We start from the raw sequence: 12,096 nt of genomic DNA, 5'->3' as shown, positions 1-12,096 counted from the left end.
AAATGAGTTTGACCCGCATAGGAAAAATATGAAAGCAAGAACCACTTTAAATATGGTAGCACATTGAAAAGGTGTAATCATGTGTAGCATAGAGGCTCTCTTCACGTGCGCATGCAAAAGGTGCAAATCATGGATCGAAACTGCCTCCAGACCTTGGACTTATGTGCGTACACGAATGTAGAACCGAACAAAGCAAAAATTGGCCCGTTTGGAGTATCCACATTTTACAATTTTTTTACTTTCTCCAACTGACCTTCGAGTTTCCTGAAACTGCCAAAACTCCCAAAAATTGAAGCAACTCCTGATTTTATTGCCATGGAGTTTAATGGGCAGATTTAACATATATTAAATCTCATAATTTTCCAACAATTGCAACACATGAAAATAGGAAAAAAAACATTTTGCATTTTTTTTTTGTTTGCATCTCGATTTCTATTCAGCGTCGTCATTGTGGTGATATTATTCGGATACTAGTCAGTTTGTCGGAGTAGTATCTGTGGTGCTCAGATTCTACATATTTTACCGTTGTATCTTGGGAAACAGACGCTCGGATTAAATTTCAAACACTTATGATGAGGGGGCGAATCTATTTTAAGAAAACTGTGCTTGCACAGGCCTCGGGTTGAAAGTTCATCCACTATTTAATATTTCTAAAATTTATTCGTATGCTTTAGTTTTATTATGATATTGTTTTCTTTATTTTTATTGAAATTAATCTGTGTTAATTTCTATTTATGTTAAATATAAAAATCTGAAAAGAATAAAAAAATTACTGCAATTTCGGTATGTGAAAAATTTTACTACAAAATTAATCTGAAATTTCGATATGTGCAAAATCGGTATGTAAAAATACGGTATATATATGAAATGGGTAAAAATAATATGTGCAAATACGGTAGGTAGCATATACGGTAAGCTGCAAATACGGTAAGGTGCAAATACAGTAAGTTACCTGCAAATACGGAAAGTTGTATACACAGTATATTGCATATATAGTATACTTAAATTCGATATCTAAACTACATGTACGGTATGTGATAATCCGGTTTCATTAACACCACTAAGCTCCAACAGATATTTCTGTATTCCAAGCCTTCAATATAAGTAATCATCTTTGGTTAAATTTAAAAGTTCCTTTTGCTATCTGACCTCAGCTCCTAGTTGTCGCTTTTGTCAGTGTCCGAGTTCTCCCGTTGGGATTTCATATCCGTGCTACCTGCTCGAGTTCTTCTGTGCCTTCGATACTAGATAATTCAAGTACAAAAATAACCAAAATTCGCTCATTTGTTTGTGGCTATTACTTGTTTGTTATATTTCTTGCAGATTTATTTATTTAGCGATTTATACGTTTGCAATTCACTTGTTTGTTATATTTATGTTAAAAATAAAAATAAAAATAAAAATCTGAAATTTTTTTTAATTATGGTATTTGTAAGTGCAAAAATCGGTAAATGAAAATACAGTCAAATGCATATACGGTAAGTTGCAAATACAGTAGACAACATATAAGGTAAGGTGCAAATACAGTAAGCTATCTGAAAATACGGTATGCTACAAATACGGTAAGCTGCATATATGGTGAGTTGCCTACAAATACGGTAAACTATATATACAGTATATTGCATAAACAGTATGCTTAAATTCGATATCTAAACTACATATATGGTATGTGATATTTCGATTTCATTAAGACCAATATATTCCAACAAAAACTTCTTCAAATAGGAACAAGAAATGAAGTATTGATATGTACATTACTTGACAATTTACATGAAAAACAAAGACAAACGAGCACCAAAAGATCCAAAATTTCAATATTTTTTAGGTGAAAAATTATACTAATTAAACAAATTTAATTGACAATTCCGAGTAAAATAAGTTCTAGGCAATTCAATTCTTTGGAATTCATTTTCTTTTCATCCAAATTTCATTCTTGCAATCGAACGGACTCGTAGTGTCGACATGGTCACCCAACTTCATACTTAGTTTCATCATAACTATTCAATTTGATTTTATTTCGCCATGACCACTCAATTGTATATTACATTTCACCATAGTCACTCAACTTCTTTTCACCTTTTTCACTAATTTTAAAAAGGGTTAAAGCGGTAACTTTGCATTATATATATAATAAAATTAAAAAATTTATTTTCTAAAAAATAAAATAAAAACTTATTTAAAATATGTTACTCTATAAAATAAAACAGAAACATATTTAGAAAAATAAAAATAAAATAATTGATTATTTTAAATAAGCATTTCTTAAAAAAAAAAACTTATTTTAAAAAAAGATTGTAAAATAAATTAAACTTATTTTTTTAAAAAAATTCTTAGAAATACAAAATAAAATAAAAATTTATTTTAAAGCAACATTTTTAAAATAAAATAAAAAATTATTTTGGAAAAAAGTTTGAAAAAAATAAAATAAAAACTTATTTCAAAATGTTTTTAGAATTTAAAAAAAATTATTTTTGGCTTTTTAAGTTTATTTTATATATATAATGAAAAGTTACCATTTTATGCCTTTTAAAATTAATAAAAATAGGTGAAAACAGGTCAGGTGGTAATTGTGAAACGTCATATACATTATAACATGATTAGCGCGACTAAATGTAAATTACAATTTTAAAAAATTATATAAAATATATCTGATATACACAAAATAATTACATAAACGATAAATTGTTGAAACTTTCTTTAAGAACCAATAAAAGTTGTAATTTTGCAAAATGTAACCAAGATAAATATCTTTTAATTCACTAACAATTTATACATATATGTGTAAATTACCCTGCAATTATCCTTATTTGGACGGTTGGGCCATTTTCTACTTTTTGTCGTTGGACTTGGTTAAATCAATGCTCAATCGTTAATACTTGCTCACTAAATCTTAATAAATAAAATAAGTTACCTTTCACTCACTTATTAGTAAAAGGTCGGATTAGTCAATGAATGCTTTAGTATTTTCGCTTTAATGCTGGCTAAACGTTTTTGGTTTTCTTAGTACTTGCTAATGGTTTTGAGCAGATGTGTACTTTGGCCCCTCTAATTGCTGGTGGTTTAAGGTGAATTTGCTATGGACTTTGTTTTGATTTGCTGTGCTTCTTAATGGTTTTGATTTGCAGTATAATAAAATAAGTTCACCTTTTGTCTTGATTTCTTCTATGCAAGGTTGCAGCTTTCACTTGTTTGAAGTATCTACCTTAACAGCATATGGATTTAGCAATTGTAGATAATTAATTTGCACTTGACTTCTGCTCCTCATTATCATATGTTCCCTAATCCCTATTCTTACGAGGTGATAATTTTATTTTTCTGGTACATGGAGCCTATTGGTATTTGTTCTTAATAGAACACAAAGATAGATGTTGGGGCAATGCATGTGTTAGAAATATAGTGAATTGCCTAATATAGATTATGGAGGACACCGCCATGCTGACTATTCGTTTCTCAATGTTTCTTGTCCTCTACTAGAACCCAAAGAAATAAAGAGCCCCTCGGACTTTGATTTTGGCAGATTCCTTGATGGTCTTCAATCCCATGTGGTCGATCACAAAGACTTTCCTAAGAAGTTTTTCTACTGCTTGTGGTGGGAACTGAGGAATTTGAGGTTTGTGGTACAACTGTTTTCTTTAACTCTGATTATCTCAAGGCAGGGACTTTTGTTGACAAGAACTTCTTTTATGGGCTCTGGATCCCAACTCTTCCTCCAGCCTTCCCATCTCAACCAGAGCAGTTGAAGCTATAAAAGACATCGAGGCCTTCTCAATGATGGCCGGTGACCTGAAATGATTGGCCTCCCAATTTAGGTGTCTTCACAGCAAGCATATACAGTTCTGAAATCAATTTTATTATGATGTCTTCCTTTTTTTTTCCCTGGTATTATCCCTCTGAACTCTCCCAACGGAATGATAGGGACAAAGCCATAATCCGTAACCCTCGAGCAATAATGAACAAAACGAAAAACAGTAATGCACAAACAGAAACAAAAGGAAAAACTTATCATGATTCATCCTCAATGTGATAGTTGTCCATTCACCGCTACTTTAATGGAGGAGGAGGCTAATTACAATGTTTTCCTACCGAAGAATTTTGATAGGAAAAGGCTAAGATTGCTTTTGTTTTCTGTTACAGAAATATTTGCAGTCTATCACTGTTGGAGTAGAAGAGATGAGAGTGAAAAGGTGAAATGCAAAGCAATCGATGTCCCACTATAAGCTTCCTGATGATTTGTGAAAGGGATTAGATGATACGAGCAATACGAATGGCAAGAAACCAGAGGTGTTGAGGAAGAATCTATGATTAATAACCTGCCTAAAGACTTAAGAAGGGATATCAACTGCCATCTTTGCTTAACTTTACATACAAGAGTAAGTGCACTTCAATACTACTCTAGAGTACTCTTTATTCAAGTTTGGTAAATAGTAGTGCACGGTATTGCATGGAATAACATGCATGCTTTTAGCTCATTTTTCTTCTCTAATCATATCAACTATTTATTACAAGTGCCAATGTTTGAGAACATGGACGAGCAGATGCTGATGCAATTTGTGATCATTTGAAGCCGACTCTTTACACAAAGAAGAGCTTCATTGTTCGCGAGGGAGATCCAGTTGATGAGACGATCTTTGTATTGACCATGATGACTAATGGTAGGAGAACTGTTATCTTCCACTCTGATTATCTCAAGGCCAGGGACTTTTGTGGAAAACTTCTTCTATGGGCTCTGGATCCCAACTCTTCCTCCAGCCTTCCCATCTCAACCGGAACAGTTGAACCTAATAAAAGACATGAAGGCCTTCTCTCTGATGGTTGGTGACCTGAAATGTGTTGCATCCAAATTTAGGTGTCTTCACAGCAAGCATATTCAACACACTTTTAGGCAAGTTCTGAAAGCAACTTTATTATAGTGTCTTCTATTTTTATTTTTATTTTGGCAAAATGACTAAGCTGTAACCCGGAAGCAATAACCAACAAAACAAAAAAAAAAAAGGAAATGCACAAATAGAAACGAAACGAAAACCTTATCATCATTCACCCTCAATGTGAGTAATGTCCATGCACCCCTACTTTGATGGAGCAGGAGAATTACAATTTACAGGGTTGCATCACACCTATCTGAAAAGACAACCCTATACAAGATATATTGATCTGCTGTTTGAGGTAATATGTGAATATTATAATTAGGCTCCTCGAATGTAATATTTCAGTAGTTTTTGAAGAAAATAAGCACGACTCAGTTGTTTACACAAGTGCTTCAGGTTTTACTCTCAGCAGAGGAGGGCATGGGCAGCCTTCTTAATCCAAGTATCATCGCTGCGGCATTGCAGGAAGAAGATTGAGAAACCTTTGCGAGAGGCAGAAGACAGAATGCACGAGGGCCAAGGGCTTGGCGAAAGCGGGTGGGAACTCACCTAGCCTCGTTGCCACCATTTATGCGTCAAAATCTGCCAGTACACTTTGGTCTCTTGCGCAACAATCGTCAACATAATATTAAATTATTACCTAGCACAAAATTAGCTATTCTGCTGCTTCATAGGCTAGCAGAGCCAGATTTTACTGCAACGAACAATTCGTATGGAGTGTATACTTATAGATGACATCACATCATGGTATCCTATTAGAAAACCTGATGTGTCACATAATAACAGTTTGCCTCATTTTTCTTTTTCTTTTTTTTTTTTTTTTGGTATATACATATATTATATAGTATTTTGATACACAATTGCCTCTGTTGATGTACATGTATTTGGCTCAGTTTTACGTGAGATTTACCAGTATTTATAGATAACAGCCTGCAGCTATTAACTGCTTTCTTGAGGACTGTATTTTCTTCTGCATTGGCATCAGTAGTTACAATTTTTGTACACAAAAAGTTGCATAAAAAAAAGGATCCCCGCAAGAAACCTGTCGCTTGTAGCAAAAGAAGTCTTCCATACAAATTCCTTCCGTATTGGGTAATTTTTTCATGAAATAATAGTCTGTCATTTTGATAAATAAAATGGCTTAGCATATAAAGCTTCCGATTTCTCATCAACACAAACTGAAGAAGATTTGAACTCTTTATAATATTCTAACAACTTGAAATTCTACTGTATTTGAATCATCTCTATTAGTTATAGTACAATTCAAAGTTATTTCAAAACAAAACAATGTTAAAAACTTCGACAACAGTAAAAACAAGAGTAACTATTTCATGAACAAAAACTTTGTAACTCCGAAATAAAATTTGAATACATGACTATTATCTGTACTTCCAAAAAACAAATCTAAACACATCTAATTCAAAATTTTCCTACATTAATCTGCACAAGATCATGCCCAAGACAGTGAAATTTCAGACACAGACATCATGTCTGGTTCTCATGCATAGAAATTCTACTCCTCGGAGACGGTACTTGGGCCATAGCCGCTGCTACTGCATGCAGCATCATGATGGGTGGCCGCTTTCTTGATATTGAAAGCCAAATGGAATTGGGAATTTTGGCGATATCCCCACAGCTGAATCCAATCACCTTCCCCCAATTTGTTTGCTTCCACCAGTTTACTCCATTGTTTTTTAAGCACAACCATTTTCAAGGTACCCCACCTCTTCATGTGCAACATATAGTATTTACCCTTCGGGTCAATTGTAAGAATCTTGACACTGCCTTGGTTAACTTCTACTAACTGTCGCTCCACTTCTGTCAAGAATTCCATCAAATTTTCTCTGTTATGAGAAAGAAATATCCGATTCTGATCAGCCTTAGTATCAGAACTTGTGAGCCTCTTTTGGTACAAGAAAATTGGCACGGTCCCTCCATTGAATCCTATTTCTCGCAAGATTTCAGGAAGAAGTGGTTCCGGACGAGGTTCCGGCTCATTTTGTACTTGGTTACGAATACCGTCGCCTTTCCGCTTTCTATTTTTCTGAACAGTTCTTGCAGACTGGGGCACTGCTTGGCCTAAATAAGGAGCAATGGCAAGAACTGGTTCAGTATTTTGATTTAGGCTTGAGTAAAGGTTTCTGTACTGGGTTTGAGGCGGCACTAATGGCGGTGGTTGTTGATCATGAAGAAGAAGATCATCAAAGAGGCAGAGTGAAACTGCCTTCTTCCTCTTCTTCATTGGAAGCATGTTAGGAATAGGGAGAGGAAGATGAAGATCTTCATTATGGAACAGATTAAAGGAAACCCTCCTCTTCTTCATCGTAGACATGACTCAATTTCTATATCTATTAAAGAATCTCTCTCTTTCCCTATCCTGTTTGCAGTAAAAAAAATTCTGTGAACTGACTGGGGGAAGGTTCCCTCTTATATAGATGTCTGGGGTAATCAAATTCCAATTGGAACAGAGACTCATGCAAACCCTGAAACTCTTTACTTTATGGAAACAATTGTTGATCACAATAAGGAAATATTTTTCATGTTACCTTATATGTTCTCTCTCTAACGGTAAAATTGGAAGCAATTAATGCTCAATTGTCAATTAGATTATTACCTTTAGCGAAATTACCTCCAACGCCACCACACGCCGAATTTCTTTTGAAAGTCTCGCCCAATTTTATACCCAGCCAATTTGTAAAATTTACAAATTTCATTGGACAAAACTAATTGGTATAGAGCCAAAAAAAACAAAAAAAAAAACTGTTTCGTATTTGTTTGAGTTGTGTCATTGTTGGGTATGTTGTCAACCATCGATCAATTTGTGAGCATTTGTTTGATTTGGATAAAATTAAAATTTTTATTATATTTTGATAAAAGTTGATGAAATATGTAGTTAAAAAATTGATAAAAAGTGTAGATCCATAAAATGTTTAGTTGAAAATTAATACGTAGAAAATTGAATTATAAGAAATAGGGACCAAACAAAGACTAAGTATTAACGAGATAGTGAATTATAAGAAATAGGGAACAAACAAAGACTAAGTATTAACGAGATTTAATGATGTTTTGACGTGAAGGAATTGCACACATCTACAATAATGGAGAAACATTTCGCTAATATTTTTATCTCCATATTATTTCACTTTAGTCAATAATGCTCTTAATTTTTTCATGAGATCACCATGTTAAAGTATATTTAATAATAAAAACGTATTGATCGCTAAATTATAAAAGATTGGAAATCGGGACGATGTTGATTAATTAAAATGACTTTGATCAAATAATCAAGACATAAAAGTATTTTCCCTCAACCCTTTGGTCTAAGTATTTAGAGCCAACAACAAATTTTATCAATATATGGATGCCTTAGTTGGATGTGTAACAAATAATAATTAAGGACAATGCTAAATCACTACAAGAAATATATCCTTTACCTACAAAATTTCCATTGACAAATTGAAATTTGTAGCCGAAGTTCACTTTTCCCCACAAAATCGATGTTTTGTAGGCTATGATGTGCTTCAAGTTTTTCAATATTAGAAGGACTTGTGCCCACAAAAATGTTATTTTTTCCCGACAAAAAATTTGACGGAAAAAATCTATCTTTTGCCGACAAAAAAGTCTAACATATTTGTAGGCTAATAATCAAAGAAACAAATTTCAATTACAATATTTAATTTTATTCCCCACAAAATATATATTTGAAGTTAAAAAGATAAGTAAAAATAAAAAGAGAAAAACCTTTTTTCTGTTCCAAAATTAAAAATCCCTCAAAACCACGTAAGTTACCACTCTCCTTTGCCTCCAAGGTTTTGCCCGTCTTCCACACTTTCTTTGCCTCCAAAAATTTTATCCCTAAAATTATTCATTCCCTCCCTTAGTTGTATATGCTTAATTGGCCCAAACCTAATTGAAACTCTTCAATTGATGTGAATTTCGGTTTCACTTGCAGTTCGATTTTTGAGAATTTCGGCTTCTGCTATAGATCGATTTCTATAAATTTTGGCTTTATCTACAAATCAATTTCTTTGATATTGTCTTCCAGGTATGCCCATTCCAAGATTATATATTTATAGATTTTTACTACTACTTGTAATTTTTCTTGTCATCTTCAAAAATATCAGTTTTGGAATCAGGTTCAAAAAGACTTTCATTTTTAAGCTAATCCTTCGTTGTTGGCAATTCTAGCATTTCCCACTAGGGAATTTCCAGACTAATTTGAATATATGCAGAACATTCATATTTGGAATTCTAATGCCATGTTTCTCCTATTTTTTATTGATATAATTCTTGAACCTTTTACCGTCTGTTGGGTATTTATGACATCCTTCCTGCACCTCCGTTTTTGGTGTTGTAAGAGATGCAACAAAAGGTTGTCGTTTTTGATAGAATCAGTGGTTTATTTCTATACCAATGTTATTACGAGTAAGCATGTGGTGAACATCAATTTCTCATCAAATTTATAATATATCCCGAGATAAAAAATTCCAAAACCATGTTTGCTGTCATTTTTAATAAGAGTGAAAATTGTGAATCTTAATTTTTTTTGTCGAAAGGTAGTTTTGTCCCTAAGTAGATAAGTTTGTGCGATTTATATCTATTCCACTTTAACTAAAATGCAGGGAATGCAATTCTCTATGAATGTGTTTCAACAATCATGACCATTGAAGAGAATGGTGGTTTAAGAGTGCTAGCTGTCAACATTTTGGGAAGATTTTTATCCAGCCGTGATAACAATATCAGTTCACCTTCATTCATTTGGCTTGAACACTTTTCTCAGTTCAAGGACATAATTTGTTGTGGCTATGCCATTTGGATTCTGGTCCATTGAAGTTGTCTTTCTTGCACATGCTTAATGGCCTAATCAATCTTGATTAAGGATTAAGTACATCAAAAGCCTATCTCAAATATGCTCCCACCCATATCCTGGCCAAGTACTTTTTTATAGAATTTAATTAAAAAGAAATTTGACGACCACCTTGCAAATCTTATTTTTCTCTTATGTTGCACATCTAATTGTTTTGGATTGTATTGTGTTTGCCTAGATATTGACACTTTATAATGCTTAAAGCTGCTAAATCTGTTTACATAATGTATTGTCTGAACGCTCTTTGATTGGTGATGCCATGAATGCTATTATTTTGAAGGAAAGAGCTCTTGACATTGGTGCATTAGATGCATATGTGTTCTGATAGATTCTAGGTACCATCAGATGGTATACCTAGACCATTCACTTATAATTCTAATAAAAGAAACTGATAGTACTGATAAGATCTTATGATATATGCCTGAGGCCACCCCTTCATGATAATTAGACTGCAATTGCTTACTCACTGAGAAGGGTCCTTGATTAGTTTGTTCTAAGAGTGACCATGATTTTCCAAGTTCTTAGCGTATGAACATAGCATTTTATTGACCCCATGAACCAGATATATACATATTTTTCACTCATCAATTTGCTTTCTTGACATTTTTAGAACCTGAAAATGATGGTAGAACTTCTTAAATATTTGTTCTGGTCTATTTCTATGATTAATCCTTCCAATTCCTTTCTTGCTGTGTACTATAATTTTTGCTGTCTTGTTACATTTAAATCATAACATGGACTGTTTGGCTTGAGTATAGAATGCTAAGGTTTGTCTTCAATATGGTGGACTTAGTATTCTGTGCGTAGACAGCAGATAATAATAGTACTTTTGTCCAAAACCATTTAACACGAGCAAAATCAAACTTAGCTATGTGGTTCAATTCATCTCAAAATCAGGATTCTTTTACTCGTAAGGCCAATTTGAATTTGAAATTAACAAGTATGGAAATGTACTCCCAAGCTAGAAATGAGTTAAAATACATGTGCATTGAAACTGTTAAACATAGCAACTTCAAACCTAGCTCAAGAAATATTTCGAAAAACATCTCTCACACATCAAACTTTAATATGTTTGGGCTTATTGTTGGAAACATTGGGGCATTCCCAGATAAGCCGTTGTAGGCACTTGTCACAATTATAAAGAACTACTCGTATGAATATGAATTCCTTATATATGTTCATTATTTTATCTCTTTATCAATTAATTTTGTTTCAACTATTTTCTAAAGAGCAAGTATTTAAAAAGAAAAATTGGAAAACTCATGTAATAGGCACAATAGAAAGTGAAAATGTTCATAGAGTTGAAGAAAATAATGAGGCATTGGAAAAAGAAGTACAATCATCGTACTGGTTCACGTCCTTTTGATTGCATGGTCAAAATGTGTTTGAGAGATGATTATATTTCTTAGCTTGTGTTATATCTCTTGTGTACAGTTGTGTTATCTCTTGCAAACTTTGATTTTACAGACTGTTTTATATATCTTGTTGGTTATGTTTGTAGGATGAGATACTTGTCAAAAAGTATGAATATCTTATAGAATGGGCAAAGGAATAGCAACTTCCTGAAGATACCCCTTTGGAGGAGATATCGATAGATGATCCCGATGTCGGAATTAATATCATGATGTCTGTTCTAGGTACGAAGCTCGGGCATCGAATTCTTGGGTTAGGAGATGGTCGCCTTCGAGACATTGGGATATCTTCTTCCAATGTACACAATTTGGAAGAGTTGGAAGCAGAACGTGCTACTCGAAAGGTAGCCAATGTAGCTCGAGTAAATATGGCCCAAAATATGCAAAACAAGCTAAAGGTTGTTGAGCAACAATTCAATTCTACATTACAATCTTGGCATTATTCTATGCATCAACTATGTGATAAAGTTCCTAGCTTCATTGTACCACCATTTATATCATTGTCAATAGAGAATAATGGTAATGAGAAAGATAATGCTATTGAGAATGAAGAGAATAACTTTGGTGAGAATCAGTGCATGTCTAATTCACGAGAATGAAGAGTCATGTTTTTTATTTGCATAACAATAGATATATAGCATGTTTGTTCTGCTTATTTTAACTTTAGATGTAATCATACTTGGTGAATGTCATTTATTCATGTTTTGATGAAATATTTTGGATTCAATGCTGATTGACATTACGTTTTAATTGATTTATTATGATTTTTGTATCTTTATATTATTTTGAATGAGGTTAAAAAAAAGTATAATATAAATAAAAAATATAGAAATAGTTTAATTTCTCCTTACAAATTCTTTTTAATTGCCTACAAATAATCTTTTCCCACTAAAAATTATTTGTAGAAAAACAGGGTTCATTCCACAAAATAATTTGTTCCACGTTGTCACAA

At 33.0% G+C, this 12,096-nt stretch overlaps 1 long non-coding RNA gene and 1 pseudogene across 1 annotated transcript; both read left to right on the top strand.

Moving 5' to 3' along the window:
- Nucleotides 1-3,971: 3,971 nt before the first annotated feature.
- LOC111411114 lies at nt 3,972-5,491 on the top strand (annotated as a pseudogene).
- A 3,133-nt stretch (nt 5,492-8,624) lies between these two features.
- Nucleotides 8,625-11,871, top strand: LOC111409844. Its single transcript, XR_002705563.1, has 2 exons — nt 8,625-8,910; nt 9,488-11,871. It is a non-coding gene; the product is annotated as an uncharacterized LOC111409844 (long non-coding RNA).
- Nucleotides 11,872-12,096: the final 225 nt, after the last annotated feature.

Source organism: Olea europaea, chromosome 15, assembly GCF_002742605.1.
Source record: "Olea europaea var. sylvestris chromosome 15, O_europaea_v1, whole genome shotgun sequence".
Classification (NCBI taxonomy): Eukaryota; Viridiplantae; Streptophyta; class Magnoliopsida; order Lamiales; family Oleaceae; genus Olea; species Olea europaea.
Note: the sequence above shows the minus strand (reverse complement) of the source record. Positions and strands in the feature narration are given on the sequence as shown.